The sequence below is a fragment of the Chiloscyllium plagiosum genome, unplaced genomic scaffold, assembly GCF_037043375.1.
Source record: "Chiloscyllium plagiosum isolate Xiang-an unplaced genomic scaffold, Cpla_swu_hap1 HiC_scaffold_28, whole genome shotgun sequence".
Taxonomy (NCBI): Eukaryota; Metazoa; Chordata; class Chondrichthyes; order Orectolobiformes; family Hemiscylliidae; genus Chiloscyllium; species Chiloscyllium plagiosum.
Genome location: NW_028270166.1, coordinates 45,656,978 through 45,672,175, shown reverse-complemented (window position 1 = coordinate 45,672,175; position 15,198 = coordinate 45,656,978).

Sequence of the window (15,198 nt, the reverse complement as noted above, 5' to 3'; positions counted from 1 at the left end):
TATCTTTATTCTCTGATCAGTGTGTTGTTTCTCGATCTTTATTCTCTGATCAGTGTGTTGTTTCTCTTTCTTTATTCTCTGATCAATGTGTTGTTTCTCGATCTTTATTCTCTGATCAGTGTGTTGTTTCTCTATCTTCATTCTCTGATCAGTGTGTTGTTTCTCGATCTTTATTCTCTGACCAGTGTGTTTTTTCTCGATCTTTATTCTCTGATCAGTGTGTTGTTTCTCTATCTTTATTCTCTGATCAGTGTGTTGTTTCTCTATCTTTATTCTCTGATCAGTGTGTTATTTCTCTATCTTTATTCTCTGATCAGTGTGTTGTTTCTCTATCTTTATTCTCTGATCAGTGTGTTGTTTCTCGATCTTTATTGTCTGATCAGTGTGTTGTTTCTGTATCTTCATTCTCTGATCAGTGTGTTGTTTCTCGATCTTTATTCTCTGATCAGTGTGTTGTTTCTCGATCTTTATTCTCTGATCAGTGTGTTGTTTCTCTATCTTTATTCTCTGATCAGTGTGTTGTTTCTCTATCTTTATTCTCTGATCAGTGTGTTGTTTCTCTATCTTTATTCTCTGATCAGTGTGTTATTTCTCTATCTTTATTCTCTGATCAGTGTGTTGTTTCTCTATCTTTATTCTCTGATCAGTGTGTTGTTTCTCTATCTTTATTCTCTGATCATTGTGTTGTTTCTCGATCTTTATTCTCTGATCAGTGTGTTGTTTCTCGATCTTTATTCTCTGATCAGTGTGTTGTTTCTCGATCTTTATTCGCAGAGCAGTGTGTTGTTTCTCTATCTTTATTCTCTGATCAGTGTGTTGTTTCTCGATCTTTATTCTCTGATCAGTGTGTTGTTTCTCTATCTTTATTCTCTGATCAGTGTGTTGTTTCTCGATCTTTATTCTCTGATCAGTGGGTTGTTTCTCGATCTTTATTCGCAGAGCAGTGTGTTGTTTCTCTATCTTTATTCTCTGATCAGTGAGTTGTTTCTCGATCTTTATTCTCTGATCAGTGTGTTCTTTCTCTATCTTTATTCTCTGATCATTGTGTTGTTTCTCTATCTTTATTCTCTGATCAGTGTGTTGTTTCTCTATCTTTATTCTCTGATCAGTGTGTTATTTCTCTATCTTTATTCTCTGATCAGTGTGTTGTTTCTCTATCTTTATTCTCTGATCAGTGTGTTGTTTCTCTGTCTTTATTCTCTGATCAGTGTGTTGTTTCTCTATCTTTATTCTCTGATCAGTGTGTTGTTTCTCTATCTTTATTCTCTGATCAGTGTGTTGTTTCTCGATCTTTATTCTCTGATCAGTGTATTGTTTCTATATCATTATTCTCTGATCAGTGTGTTGTTTCTCTATCTTTATTCTCTGATCAGTGTGTTGTTTCTTCATCTTGATTCTCTGATCAGTGTGTTGTTTCTCTATCTTTATTCTCTGATCAGTGTGTTGTTTCTCGATCTTTATTCTGTGATCAGTGTGTTGTTTCTCTATTTTTATTCTCTGATCAGTGTGTTGTTTCTCCATCTTTATTCTGTGATCAGTGTGTTGTTTCTCTATCTTTATTCTCTGATCAGTGTGTTGTTTCTCTATCTTCATTCTCTGATCAGTGCGTTGTTTCTCGATCTTTATTCACTGATCAGTGTGTTGTTTCTCTATCTTTATTCTCTGATCAGTGTGTTGTTTCTCTATCTTTATTCTCTGATCAGTGTGTTGTTTCTCGATCTTTATTCTCTGATCAGTGTGTTGTTTCTCGATCTTTATTCTCTGATCAGTGTGTTGTTTCTCTATCTTTATTCTCTGATCAGTGTGTTGATTCTCTATCTTTATTCTCTGATCAGTGTGTTGTTTCTCTATCTTCATTCTCTGATCAGTGTGTTGTTTCTCGATCTTTATTCTCTGATCAGTGTGTTGTTTCTCTATCTTTATTCTCTGATCAGTGTGTTGTTTCTCTATCTTTATTCTCTGATCATTGTGTTATTTCTCTATGTTTATTCTCTGATCAGTGTGTTGTTTCTCTATCTTTATTCTCTGATCAGTGTGTTGCTTCTCGATCTTTATTCTCTGATCAGTGTGTTGTTTCTCTATCTTTATTCTCTGATCAGTGTGTTGTTTCTCGATCTTTATTCTCTGATCAGTGTGTTGTTTCTCTTTCTTTATTCTCGGATCAATGTGTTGTTTCTCGATCTTTATTCTCTGATCAGTGTGTTGTTTCTCTATCTTCATTCTCTGATCAGTGTGTTGTTTCTCGATCTGTATTCTCTGATCAGTGTGTTTTTTCTCGATCTTTATTCTCTGATCAGTGTGTTGTTTCTCTATCTTTATTCTCTGATCAGTGTGTTGTTTCTCTATCTTTATTCTCTGATCAGTGTGTTGTTTCTCTATCTTTATTCTCTGATCAGTGTGTTATTTCTCTATCTTTATTCTCTGATCAGTGTGTTGTTTCTCTATCTTTATTCTCTGATCAGTGTGTTGTTTCTCGATCTTTATTCTCTGATCAGTGTGTTGTTTCTCTATCTTCATTCTCTGATCAGTGTGTTGTTTCTCGATCTTTATTCTCTGATCAGTGTGTTGTTTCTCGATCTTTATTCTCTGATCAGTGTGTTGTTTCTCTGTCTTTATTCTCTGATCAGTGTGTTGTTTCTCTATCTTTCTTCTCTGATCAGTGTGTTGTTTCTCTATCTTTATTCTCTGATCAGTGTGTTATTTCTCGATCTTTATTCTCTGATCAGTGTGTTGTTTCTCTATCTTTATTCTCTGATCAGTGTGTTGTTTCTCTATCTTTATTCTCTGATCATTGTGTTGTTTCTCGATCTTTATTCTCTGATCAGTGTGTTGTTTCTCGATCTTTATTCTCTGATCAGTGTGTTGTTTCTCGATCTTTATTCGCAGAGCAGTGTGTTGTTTCTCTATCTTTATTCTCTGATCAGTGTGTTGTTTCTCGATCTTTATTCTCTGATCAGTGTGTTGTTTCTCGATCTTTATTCTCTGATCAGTGTGTTGTTTCTATATCTTTATTCTCTGATCAGTGTGTTGTTTCTCCATCTTTATTCTCTGATCAGTGTGTTGTTTCTCTATCTTTCTTCTCTGATCAGTGTGTTGTTTCTCTATCTTTATTCTCTGATCATTGTGTTGTTTCTCGATCTTTATTCTCTGATCAGTGTGTTGTTTCTCGATCTTTATTCTCTGATCAGTGGGTTGTTTTTCGATCTTTATTCGCAGAGCAGTGTGTTGTTTCTCTATCTTTATTCTCTGATCAGTGAGTTGTTTCTCGATCTTTATTCTCTGATCAGTGTGTTCTTTCTCGATCTTTATTCTCTGATCATTGTGTTGTTTCTCTATCTTTATTCTCTGATCAGTGTGTTGTTTCTCTATCTTTATTCTCTGATCAGTGTGTTATTTCTCTATCTTTATTCTCTGATCAGTGTGTTGTTTCTCTATCTTTATTCTCTGATCAGTGTGTTGTTTCTCTATCTTTATTCTCTGATCAGTGTGTTGTTTCTCTATCTTTATTCTCTGATCAGTGTGTTGTTTCTCTATCTTTATTCTCTGATCAGTGTGTTGTTTCTCGATCTTTATTCTCTGATCAGTGTATTGTTTCTATATCATTATTCTCTGATCAGTGTGTTGTTTCTCTATCTTTATTCTCTGATCAGTGTGTTGTTTCTCGATCTTGATTCTCTGATCAGTGTGTTGTTTCTCTATCTTTATTCTCTGATCAGTGTGTTGTTTCTCGATCTTTATTCTGTGATCAGTGTGTTGTTTCTCTATTTTTATTCTCTGATCAGTGTGTTGTTTCTCTATCTTTATTCTCTGATCAGTGTGTTGTTTCTCGATCTTCATTCTCTGATCAGTGTGTTGTTTCTCGATCTTTATTCACTGATCAGTGTGTTGTTTCTCTATCTTTATTCTCTGATCAGTGTGTTGTTTCTCTATCTTTATTCTCTGATCAGTGTGTTGTTTCTCGATCTTTATTCTCTGATCAGTGTGTTGTTTCTCGATCTTTATTCTCTGATCAGTGTGTTGTTTCTCTATCTTTATTCTCTGATCAGTGTGTTGATTCTCTATCTTTATTCTCTGATCAGTGTGTTGTTTCTCTATCTTCATTCTCTGATCAGTGTGTTGTTTCTCGATCTTTATTCTCTGATCAGTGTGTTGTTTCTCTATCTTTATTCTCTGATCAGTGTGTTGTTTCTCGATCTTTATTCTCTGATCAGAGTGTTATTTCTCTATCTTTATTCTCTGATCAGTGTGTTGTTTCTCTATCTTTATTCTCTGATCAGCGTGTTGCTTCTCGATCTTTATTCTCTGATCAGTGTGTTGTTTCTCTATCTTTATTCTCTGATCAGTGTGTTGTTTCTCGATCTTTATTCTCTGATCAGTGTGTTGTTTCTCTTTCTTTATTCTCTGATCAATGTGTTGTTTCTCGATCTTTATTCTCTGATCAGTGTGTTGTTTCTCTATCTTCATTCTCTGATCAGTGTGTTGTTTCTCGATCTTTATTCTCTGATCAGTGTGTTTTTTCTCGATCTTTATTCTCTGATCAGTGTGTTGTTTCTCTATCTTTATTCTCTGATCAGTGTGTTGTTTCTCTATCTTTATTCTCTGATCAGTGTGTTGTTCCTCTATCTTTATTCTCTGATCAGTGTGTTATTTCTCTATCTTTATTCTCTGATCAGTGTGTTGTTTCTCTATCTTAATTCTCTGATCAGTGTGTTGTTTCTCGATCTTTATTCTCTGATCAGTGTGTTGTTTCTCTATCTTCATTCACTGATCAGTGTGCTATTTCTCTATCTTTATTCTCTGATCAGTGTGTTGTTTCTCTATCTTTATTCTCTGATCAGTGTGTTGTTTCTCTATCTTCATTCTCTGATCAGTGTGTTGTTTCTCGATCTTTATTCTCTGATCAGTGTATTGTTCCTATAATATTATTCTCTGATCAGTGTGTTGTTTCTCTCTCTTTATTCTCTGATCAGTGGGTTGTTTCTCGATCTTTTTTCGCAGAGCAGTGTGTTGTTTCTCTATCTTTATTCTCTGATCAGTAAGTTGTTTCTCGATCTTTATTCTCTGATCAGTGTGTTCTTTCTCTATCTTTATTCTCTGATCATTGTGTTGTTTCTCTATCTTTATTCTCTGATCAGTGTGTTGTTTCTCTATCTTCATTCACTGATCAGTGTGCTATTTCTCTATCTTTATTCTCTGATCAGTGTGTTGTTTCTCTATCTTTATTCTCTGATCAGTGTGTTGTTTCTCTATCTTTATTCTCTGATCAGTGTGTTGTTTCTCTATCTTTATTCTCTGATCAGTGTGTTGTTTCTCTATCTTTATTCTCTGATCAGTGTGTTGTTTCTCGATCTTTATTCTCTGATCAGTGTATTGTTCCTATAATATTATTCTCTGATCAGTGTGTTGTTTCTCTCTCTTTATTCTCTGATCAGTGTGTTGTTTCTCTATCTTGATTCTCTGATCAGTGTGTTGTTTCTCTATCTTTATTCTCTGATCAGTGTGTTGTTTCTCGATCTTTATTCTGTGATCAGTGTGTTGTTTCTCGATCTTTATTCTCTGATCAGTGTGTTGTTTCTCTATCTTTATTCTCTGATCAGTGTGTTGTTTCTCGATCTTTATTCTCTGATCAGTGTGTTGTTTCTCTATCTTTATTCTCTGATCAGTGTGTTGTTTCTCTGTCTTTATTCTCTGATCAGTGTGTTGTTTCTCTATCTTTATTCTCTGATCAGTGTGTTTTTTCTCGATCTTTATTCTCTGATCAGTGTGTTGTTTCTCTATCTTTATTCTCTGATCAGTGTGTTGTTTCTCTATCTTTATTCTCTGATCAGTGTGTTGTTTCTCTATCTTTATTCTCTGATCAGTGTGTTATTTCTCTATCTTTATTCTCTGATCAGTGTGTTGTTTCTCTATCTTTATTCTCTGATCAGTGTGTTGTTTCTCGATCTTTATTCTCTGATCAGTGTGTTGTTTCTCTATCTTCATTCTCTGATCAGTGTGTTGTTTCTCGATCTTTTTTCTCTGATCAGTGTGTTGTTTCTCGATCTTTATTCTCTGATCAGTGTGTTGTTTCTCGATCTTGATTCTCTGATCAGTGTGTTGTTTCTCTATCTTTATTCTCTGATCAGTGTGTTGTTTCTCTATCTTTATTCTCTGATCAGTGTGTTATTTCTCTATCTTTATTCTCTGATCAGTGTGTTGTATCTCTATCTTTATTCTCTGATCAGTGTGTTGTTTCTCTACCTTTATTCTCTGATCATTGTGTTGTTTCTCGATCTTTATTCTCTGATCAGTGTGTTGTTTCTCGATCTTTATTCTCTGATCAGTGTGTTGTTTCTCGATCTTTATTCGCAGAGCAGTGTGTTGTTTCTCTATCTTTATTCTCTGATCAGTGTGTTGTTTCTCGATCTTTATTCTCTGATCAGTGTGTTGTTTCTCTATCTTTATTCTCTGATCAGTGTGTTGTTTCTCTATCTTTATTCTCTGATCAGTGTGTTGTTTCTCTATCTTTATTCTCTGATCAGTGTGTTGTTTCTCTATCTTCATTCTCTGATTAGTGTGTTGTTTCTCTATCTTTATTCTCTGATCAGTGTGTTGTTTCTCTATCTTTATTCTCTGATCAGTGTGTTGTTTCTCTATCTTCATTCTCTGATCAGTGTGTTGTTTCTCGATCTTTATTCTCTGATCAGTGTATTGTTTCTATAATATTATTCTCTGATCAGTGTGTTGTTTCTCTCTCTTTATTCTCTGATCAGTGTGTTGTTTCTCTATCTTGATTCTCTGATCAGTGTGTTGTTTCTCTATCTTTATTCTCTGATCAGTGTGTTGTTTCTCGATCTTTATTCTGTGATCAGTGTGTTGTTTCTCTATCTTTATTCTCTGATCAGTGTGTTGTTTCTCTATCTTTATTCTCTGATCAGTGTGTTGTTTCTCTCTCTTTATTCTCTGATCAGTGTATTGTTTCTATAATATTATTCTCTGATCAGTGTGTTGTTTCTCGATCTTTATTCTCTGATCAGTGTGTTGTTTCTCGATCTTTATTCTCTGATCAGTGTGTTGTTTCTCGATCTTTATTCTCTGATCAGTGTGTTGTTTCTCTATCTTTATTCTCTGATCATTGTGTTGTTTCTCGATCTTTAGTCTCTGATCAGTGTGTTGTTTCTCGATCTTTATTCTCTGATCAGTGTGTTGTTTCTCGATCTTTATTCTCTGATCAGTGTGTTGTTTCTATATCTTTATTCTCTGATCAGTGTGTTGTTTCTCCATCTTTATTCTCTGATCAGTGTGTTGTTTCCCTATCTTTATTCTCTGATCAGTGTGTTGTTTCTCTATCTTTATTCTCTGATCATTGTGTTGTTTCTCGATCTTTATTCTCTGATCAGTGTGTTGTTTCTCGATCTTTATTCTCTGATCAGTGGGTTGTTTCTCGATCTTTATTCGCAGAGCAGTGTGTTGTTTCTCTATCTTTATTCTCTGATCAGTGAGTTGTTTCTCGATCTTTATTCTCTGATCAGTGTGTTCTTTCTCTATCTTTATTCTCTGATCATTGTGTTGTTTCTCTATCTTTATTCTCTGATCAGTGTGTTGTTTCTCTATCTTTATTCTCTGATCAGTGTGTTATTTCTCTATCTTTATTCTCTGATCAGTGTGTTGTTTCTCTATCTTTATTCTCTGATCAGTGTGTTGTTTCTCGATCTTTATTGTCTGATCAGTGTGTTGTTTCTGTATCTTCATTCTCTGATCAGTGTGTTGTTTCTCGATCTTTATTCTCTGATCAGTGTGTTGTTTCTCGATCTTTATTCTCTGATCAGTGTGTTGTTTCTCTATCTTTATACTCTGATCAGTGTGTTGTTTCTCTATCTTTATTCTCTGATCAGTGTGTTGTTTCTCTATCTTTATTCTCTGATCAGTGTGTTATTTCTCTATCTTTATTCTCTGATCAGTGTGTTGTTTCTCTATCTTTATTCTCTGATCAGTGTGTTGTTTCTCTATCTTTATTCTCTGATCATTGTGTTGTTTCTCGATCTTTATTCTCTGATCAGTGTGTTGTTTCTCGATCTTTATTCTCTGATCAGTGTGTTGTTTCTCGATCTTTATTCGCAGAGCAGTGTGTTGTTTCTCTATCTTTATTCTCTGATCAGTGTGTTGTTTCTCGATCTTTATTCTCTGATCAGTGTGTTGTTTCTCTATCTTTATTCTCTGATCAGTGTGTTGTTTCTCGATCTTTATTCTCTGATCAGTGGGTTGTTTCTCGATCTTTATTCGCAGAGCAGTGTGTTGTTTCTCTATCTTTATTCTCTGATCAGTGAGTTGTTTCTCGATCTTTATTCTCTGATCAGTGTGTTCTTTCTCTATCTTTATTCTCTGATCATTGTGTTGTTTCTCTATCTTTATTCTCTGATCAGTGTGTTGTTTCTCTATCTTTATTCTCTGATCAGTGTGTTATTTCTCTATCTTTATTCTCTGATCAGTGTGTTGTTTCTCTATCTTTATTCTCTGATCAGTGTGTTGTTTCTCTGTCTTTATTCTCTGATCAGTGTGTTGTTTCTCTATCTTTATTCTCTGATCAGTGTGTTGTTTCTCTATCTTTATTCTCTGATCAGTGTGTTGTTTCTCGATCTTTATTCTCTGATCAGTGTATTGTTTCTATATCATTATTCTCTGATCAGTGTGTTGTTTCTCTATCTTTATTCTCTGATCAGTGTGTTGTTTCTTGATCTTGATTCTCTGATCAGTGTGTTGTTTCTCTATCTTTATTCTCTGATCAGTGTGTTGTTTCTCGATCTTTATTCTGTGATCAGTGTGTTGTTTCTCTATTTTTATTCTCTGATCAGTGTGTTGTTTCTCCATCTTTATTCTGTGATCAGTGTATTGTTTCTCTATCTTTATTCTCTGATCAGTGTGTTGTTTCTCTATCTTCATTCTCTGATCAGTGTGTTGTTTCTCGATCTTTATTCACTGATCAGTGTGTTGTTTCTCTATCTTTATTCTCTGATCAGTGTGTTGTTTCTCTATCTTTATTCTCTGATCAGTGTGTTGTTTCTCGATCTTTATTCTCTGATCAGTGTGTTGTTTCTCGATCTTTATTCTCTGATCAGTGTGTTGTTTCTCTATCTTTATTCTCTGATCAGTGTGTTGATTCTCTATCTTTATTCTCTGATCAGTGTGTTGTTTCTCTATCTTCATTCTCTGATCAGTGTGTTGTTTCTCGATCTTTATTCTCTGATCAGTGTGTTGTTTCTCTATCTTTATTCTCTGATCAGTGTGTTGTTTCTCGATCTTTATTCTCTGATCATTGTGTTATTTCTCTATGTTTATTCTCTGATCAGTGTGTTGTTTCTCTATCTTTATTCTCTGATCAGTGTGTTGCTTCTCGATCTTTATTCTCTGATCAGTGTGTTGTTTCTCTATCTTTATTCTCTGATCAGTGTGTTGTTTCTCGATCTTTATTCTCTGATCAGTGTGTTGTTTCTCTTTCTTTATTCTCGGTTCAATGTGTTGTTTCTCGATCTTTATTCTCTGATCAGTGTGTTGTTTCTCTATCTTCATTCTCTGATCAGTGTGTTGTTTCTCGATCTTTATTCTCTGATCAGTGTGTTTTTTCTCGATCTTTATTCTCTGATCAGTGTGTTGTTTCTCTATCTTTATTCTCTGATCAGTGTGTTGTTTCTCTATCTTTATTCTCTGATCAGTGTGTTGTTTCTCTATCTTTATTCTCTGATCAGTGTGTTATTTCTCTATCTTTATTCTCTGATCAGTGTGTTGTTTCTCTATCTTTATTCTCTGATCAGTGTGTTGTTTCTCGATCTTTATTCTCTGATCAGTGTGTTGTTTCTCTATCTTCATTCTCTGATCAGTGTGTTGTTTCTCGATCTTTATTCTCTGATCAGTGTGTTGTTTCTCGATCTTTATTCTCTGATCAGTGTGTTGTTTCTCTGTCTTTATTCTCTGATCAGTGTGTTGTTTCTCTATCTTTATTCTCTGATCAGTGTGTTGTTTCTCTATCTTTATTCTCTGATCAGTGTGTTATTTCTCGATCTTTATTCTCTGATCAGTGTGTTGTTTCTCTATCTTTATTCTCTGATCAGTGTGTTGTTTCTCTATCTTTATTCTCTGATCATTGTGTTGTTTCTCGATCTTTATTCTCTGATCAGTGTGTTGTTTCTCGATCTTTATTCTCTGATCAGTGTGTTGTTTCTCGATCTTTATTCTCTGATCAGTGTGTTGTTTCTCGATCTTTATTCTCTGATCAGTGTGTTGTTTCTCGATCTTTATTCTCTGATCAGTGTGTTGTTTCTCGATCTTTATTCTCTGATCAGTGTGTTGTTTCTCTATCTTTATTCTCTGATCAGTGTGTTGTTTCTCCATCTTTATTCTCTGATCAGTGTGTTGTTTCTCTATCTTTCTTCTCTGATCAGTGTGTTGTTTCTCTATCTTTATTCTCTGATCATTGTGTTGTTTCTCGATCTTTATTCTCTGATCAGTGTGTTGTTTCTCGATCTTTATTCTCTGATCAGTGGGTTGTTTTTCGATCTTTATTCGCAGAGCAGTGTGTTGTTTCTCTATCTTTATTCTCTGATCAGTGAGTTGTTTCTCGATCTTTATTCTCTGATCAGTGTGTTCTTTCTCGATCTTTATTCTCTGATCATTGTGTTGTTTCTCTATCTTTATTCTCTGATCAGTGTGTTGTTTCTCTATCTTTATTCTCTGATCAGTGTGTTATTTCTCTATCTTTATTCTCTGATCAGTGTGTTGTTTCTCTATCTTTATTCTCTGATCAGTGTGTTGTTTCTCTATCTTTATTCTCTGATCAGTGTGTTGTTTCTCTATCTTTATTCTCTGATCAGTGTGTTGTTTCTCTATCTTTATTCACTGATCAGTGTGTTGTTTCTCGATCTTTATTCTCTGATCAGTGTATTGTTTCTATATCATTATTCTCTGATCAGTGTGTTGTTTCTCTATCTTTATTCTCTGATCAGTGTGTTGTTTCTCGATCTTGATTCTCTGATCAGTGTGTTGTTTCTCTATCTTTATTCTCTGATCAGTGTGTTGTTTCTCGATCTTTATTCTGTGATCAGTGTGTTGTTTCTCTATTTTTATTCTCTGATCAGTGTGTTGTTTCTCTATCTTTATACTCTGATCAGTGTGTTGTTTCTCGATCTTCATTCTCTGATCAGTGTGTTGTTTCTCGATCTTTATTCACTGATCAGTGTGTTGTTTCTCTATCTTTATTCTCTGATCAGTGTGTTGTTTCTCTATCTTTATTCTCTGATCAGTGTGTTGTTTCTCGATCTTTATTCTCTGATCAGTGTGTTGTTTCTCTATCTTTATTCTCTGATCAGTGTGTTGTTTCTCTATCTTTATTCTCTGATCAGTGTGTTGATTCTCTATCTTTATTCTCTGATCAGTGTGTTGTTTCTCTATCTTCATTCTCTGATCAGTGTGTTGTTTCTCGATCTTTATTCTCTGATCAGTGTGTTGTTTCTCTATCTTTATTCTCTGATCAGTGTGTTGTTTCTCGATCTTTATTCTCTGATCAGAGTGTTATTTCTCTATCTTTATTCTCTGATCAGTGTGTTGTTTCTCTATCTTTATTCTCTGATCAGCGTGTTGCTTCTCGATCTTTATTCTCTGATCAGTGTGTTGTTTCTCTATCTTTATTCTCTGATCAGTGTGTTGTTTCTCTATCTTTATTCTCTGATCAGTGTGTTGTTTCTCTTTCTTTATTCTCTGATCAATGTGTTGTTTCTCGATCTTTATTCTCTGATCAGTGTGTTGTTTCTCTATCTTCATTCTCTGATCAGTGTGTTGTTTCTCGATCTTTATTCTCTGATCAGTGTGTTTTTTCTCGATCTTTATTCTCTGATCAGTGTGTTGTTTCTCTATCTTTATTCTCTGATCAGTGTGTTGTTTCTCGATCTTTATTCTCTGATCAGTGTGTTGTTCCTCTATCTTTATTCTCTGATCAGTGTGTTATTTCTCTATCTTTATTCTCTGATCAGTGTGTTGTTTCTCTATCTTTATTCTCTGATCAGTGTGTTGTTTCTCGATCTTTATTCTCTGATCAGTGTGTTGTTTCTCTATCTTCATTCTCTGATCAGTGTGTTGTTTCTCGATCTTTATTCTCTGATCAGTGTGTTGTTTCTCGATCTTTATTCTCTGATCAGTGTGTTGTTTCTCTATCTTTATTCTCTGATCATTGTGTTGTTTCTCGACCTTTATTCTCTGATCAGTGTGTTGTTTCTCGATCTTTATTCTCTGATCAGTGTGTTGTTTCTCGATCTTTATTCTCTGATCAGTGGGTTGTTTCTCGATCTTTTTTCGCAGAGCAGTGTGTTGTTTCTCTATCTTTATTCTCTGATCAGTAAGTTGTTTCTCGATCTTTATTCTCTGATCAGTGTGTTCTTTCTCTATCTTTATTCTCTGATCATTGTGTTGTTTCTCTATCTTTATTCTCTGATCAGTGTGTTGTTTCTCTATCTTCATTCACTGATCAGTGTGCTATTTCTCTATCTTTATTCTCTGATCAGTGTGTTGTTTCTCTATCTTTATTCTCTGATCAGTTTGTTGTTTCTCTATCTTTATTCTCTGATCAGTGTGTTGTTTCTCTATCTTTATTCTCTGATCAGTGTGTTGTTTCTCTATCTTCATTCTCTGATCAGTGTGTTGTTTCTCGATCTTTATTCTCTGATCAGTGTATTGTTCCTATAATATTATTCTCTGATCAGTGTGTTGTTTCTCTCTCTTTATTCTCTGATCAGTGTGTTGTTTCTCTATCTTGATTCTCTGATCAGTGTGTTGTTTCTCTATCTTTATTCTCTGATCAGTGTGTTGTTTCTCGATCTTTATTCTGTGATCAGTGTGTTGTTTCTCGATCTTTATTCTCTGATCAGTGTGTTGTTTCTCTATCTTTATTCTCTGATCAGTGTGTTGTTTCTCGATCTTTATTCTCTGATCAGGGTGTTATTTCTCTATGTTTATTCTCTGATCAGTGTGTTGTTTCTCTATCTTTATTCTCTGATCAGTGTGTTGTTTCTCTATCTTTCTTCTCTGATCAGTGTGTTGTTTCTCTATCTTTATTCTCTGATCATTGTGTTGTTTCTCGATCTTTATTCTCTGATCAGTGTGTTGTTTCTCGATCTTTATTCTCTGATCAGTGGGTTGTTTTTCGATCTTTATTCGCAGAGCAGTGTGTTGTTTCTCTATCTTTATTCTCTGATCAGTGAGTTGTTTCTCGATCTTTATTCTCTGATCAGTGTGTTCTTTCTCGATCTTTATTCTCTGATCATTGTGTTGTTTCTCTATCTTTATTCTCTGATCAGTGTGTTGTTTCTCTATCTTTATTCTCTGATCAGTGTGTTATTTCATTTTCTTTATTCTCTGATCAGTGTGTTGTTTCTCTATCTTTATTCTCTGATCAGTGTGTTGTTTCTCTATCTTTATTCTCTGATCAGTGTGTTGTTTCTCTATCTTTATTCTCTGATCAGTGTGTTGTTTCTCTATCTTTATTCTCTGATCAGTGTGTTGTTTCTCGATCTTTATTCTCTGATCAGTGTATTGTTTCTATATCATTATTCTCTGATCAGTGTGTTGTTTCTCTATCTTTATTCTCTGATCAGTGTGTTGTTTCTCGATCTTGATTCTCTGATCAGTGTGTTGTTTCTCTATCTTTATTCTCTGATCAGTGTGTTGTTTCTCGATCTTTATTCTGTGATCAGTGTGTTGTTTCTCTATTTTTATTCTCTGATCAGTGTGTTGTTTCTCTATCTTTATACTCTGATCAGTGTGTTGTTTCTCGATCTTCATTCTCTGATCAGTGTGTTGTTTCTCGATCTTTATTCACTGATCAGTGTGTTGTTTCTCTATCTTTATTCTCTGATCAGTGTGTTGTTTCTCTATCTTTATTCTCTGATCAGTGTGTTGTTTCTCGATCTTTATTCTCTGATCAGTGTGTTGTTTCTCTATCTTTATTCTCTGATCAGTGTGTTGTTTCTCTATCTTTATTCTCTGATCAGTGTGTTGATTCTCTATCTTTATTCTCTGATCAGTGTGTTGTTTCTCTATCTTCATTCTCTGATCAGTGTGTTGTTTCTCGATCTTTATTCTCTGATCAGTGTGTTGTTTCTCTATCTTTATTCTCTGATCAGTGTGTTGTTTCTCGATCTTTATTCTCTGATCAGAGTGTTATTTCTCTATCTTTATTCTCTGATCAGTGTGTTGTTTCTCTATCTTTATTCTCTGATCAGCGTGTTGCTTCTCGATCTTTATTCTCTGATCAGTGTGTTGTTTCTCTATCTTTATTCTCTGATCAGTGTGTTGTTTCTCGATCTTTATTCTCTGATCAGTGTGTTGTTTCTCTTTCTTTATTCTCTGATCAATGTGTTGTTTCTCGATCTTTATTCTCTGATCAGTGTGTTGTTTCTCTATCTTCATTCTCTGATCAGTGTGTTGTTTCTCGATCTTTATTCTCTGATCAGTGTGTTTTTTCTCGATCTTTATTCTCTGATCAGTGTGTTGTTTCTCTATCTTTATTCTCTGATCAGTGTGTTGTTTCTCTATCTTTATTCTCTGATCATTGTGTTATTTCTCTATGTTTATTCTCTGATCAGTGTGTTGTTTCTCTATCTTTATTCTCTGATCAGTGTGTTGCTTCTCGATCTTTATTCTCTGATCAGTGTGTTGTTTCTCTATCTTTATTCTCTGATCAGTGTGTTGTTTCTCGATCTTTATTCTCTGATCAGTGTGTTGTTTCTCTTTCTTTATTCTCGGATCAATGTGTTGTTTCTCGATCTTTATTCTCTGATCAGTGTGTTGTTTCTCTATCTTCATTCTCTGATCAGTGTGTTGTTTCTCGATCTGTATTCTCTGATCAGTGTGTTTTTTCTCGATCTTTATTCTCTGATCAGTGTGTTGTTTCTCTATCTTTATTCTCTGATCAGTGTGTTGTTTCTCTATCTTTATTCTCTGATCAGTGTGTTGTTTCTCTATCTTTATTCTCTGATCAGTGTGTTATTTCTCTATCTTTATTCTCTGATCAGTGTGTTGTTTCTCTATCTTTATTCTCTGATCAGTGTGTTGTTTCTCGATCTTTATTCTCTGATCAGTGTGTTGTTTCTCTATCTTCATTCTCTGATCAGTGTGTTGTTTCTCGATCTTTATTCTCTGATCAGTGTGTTGTTTCTCGATCTTTATTCTCTGATC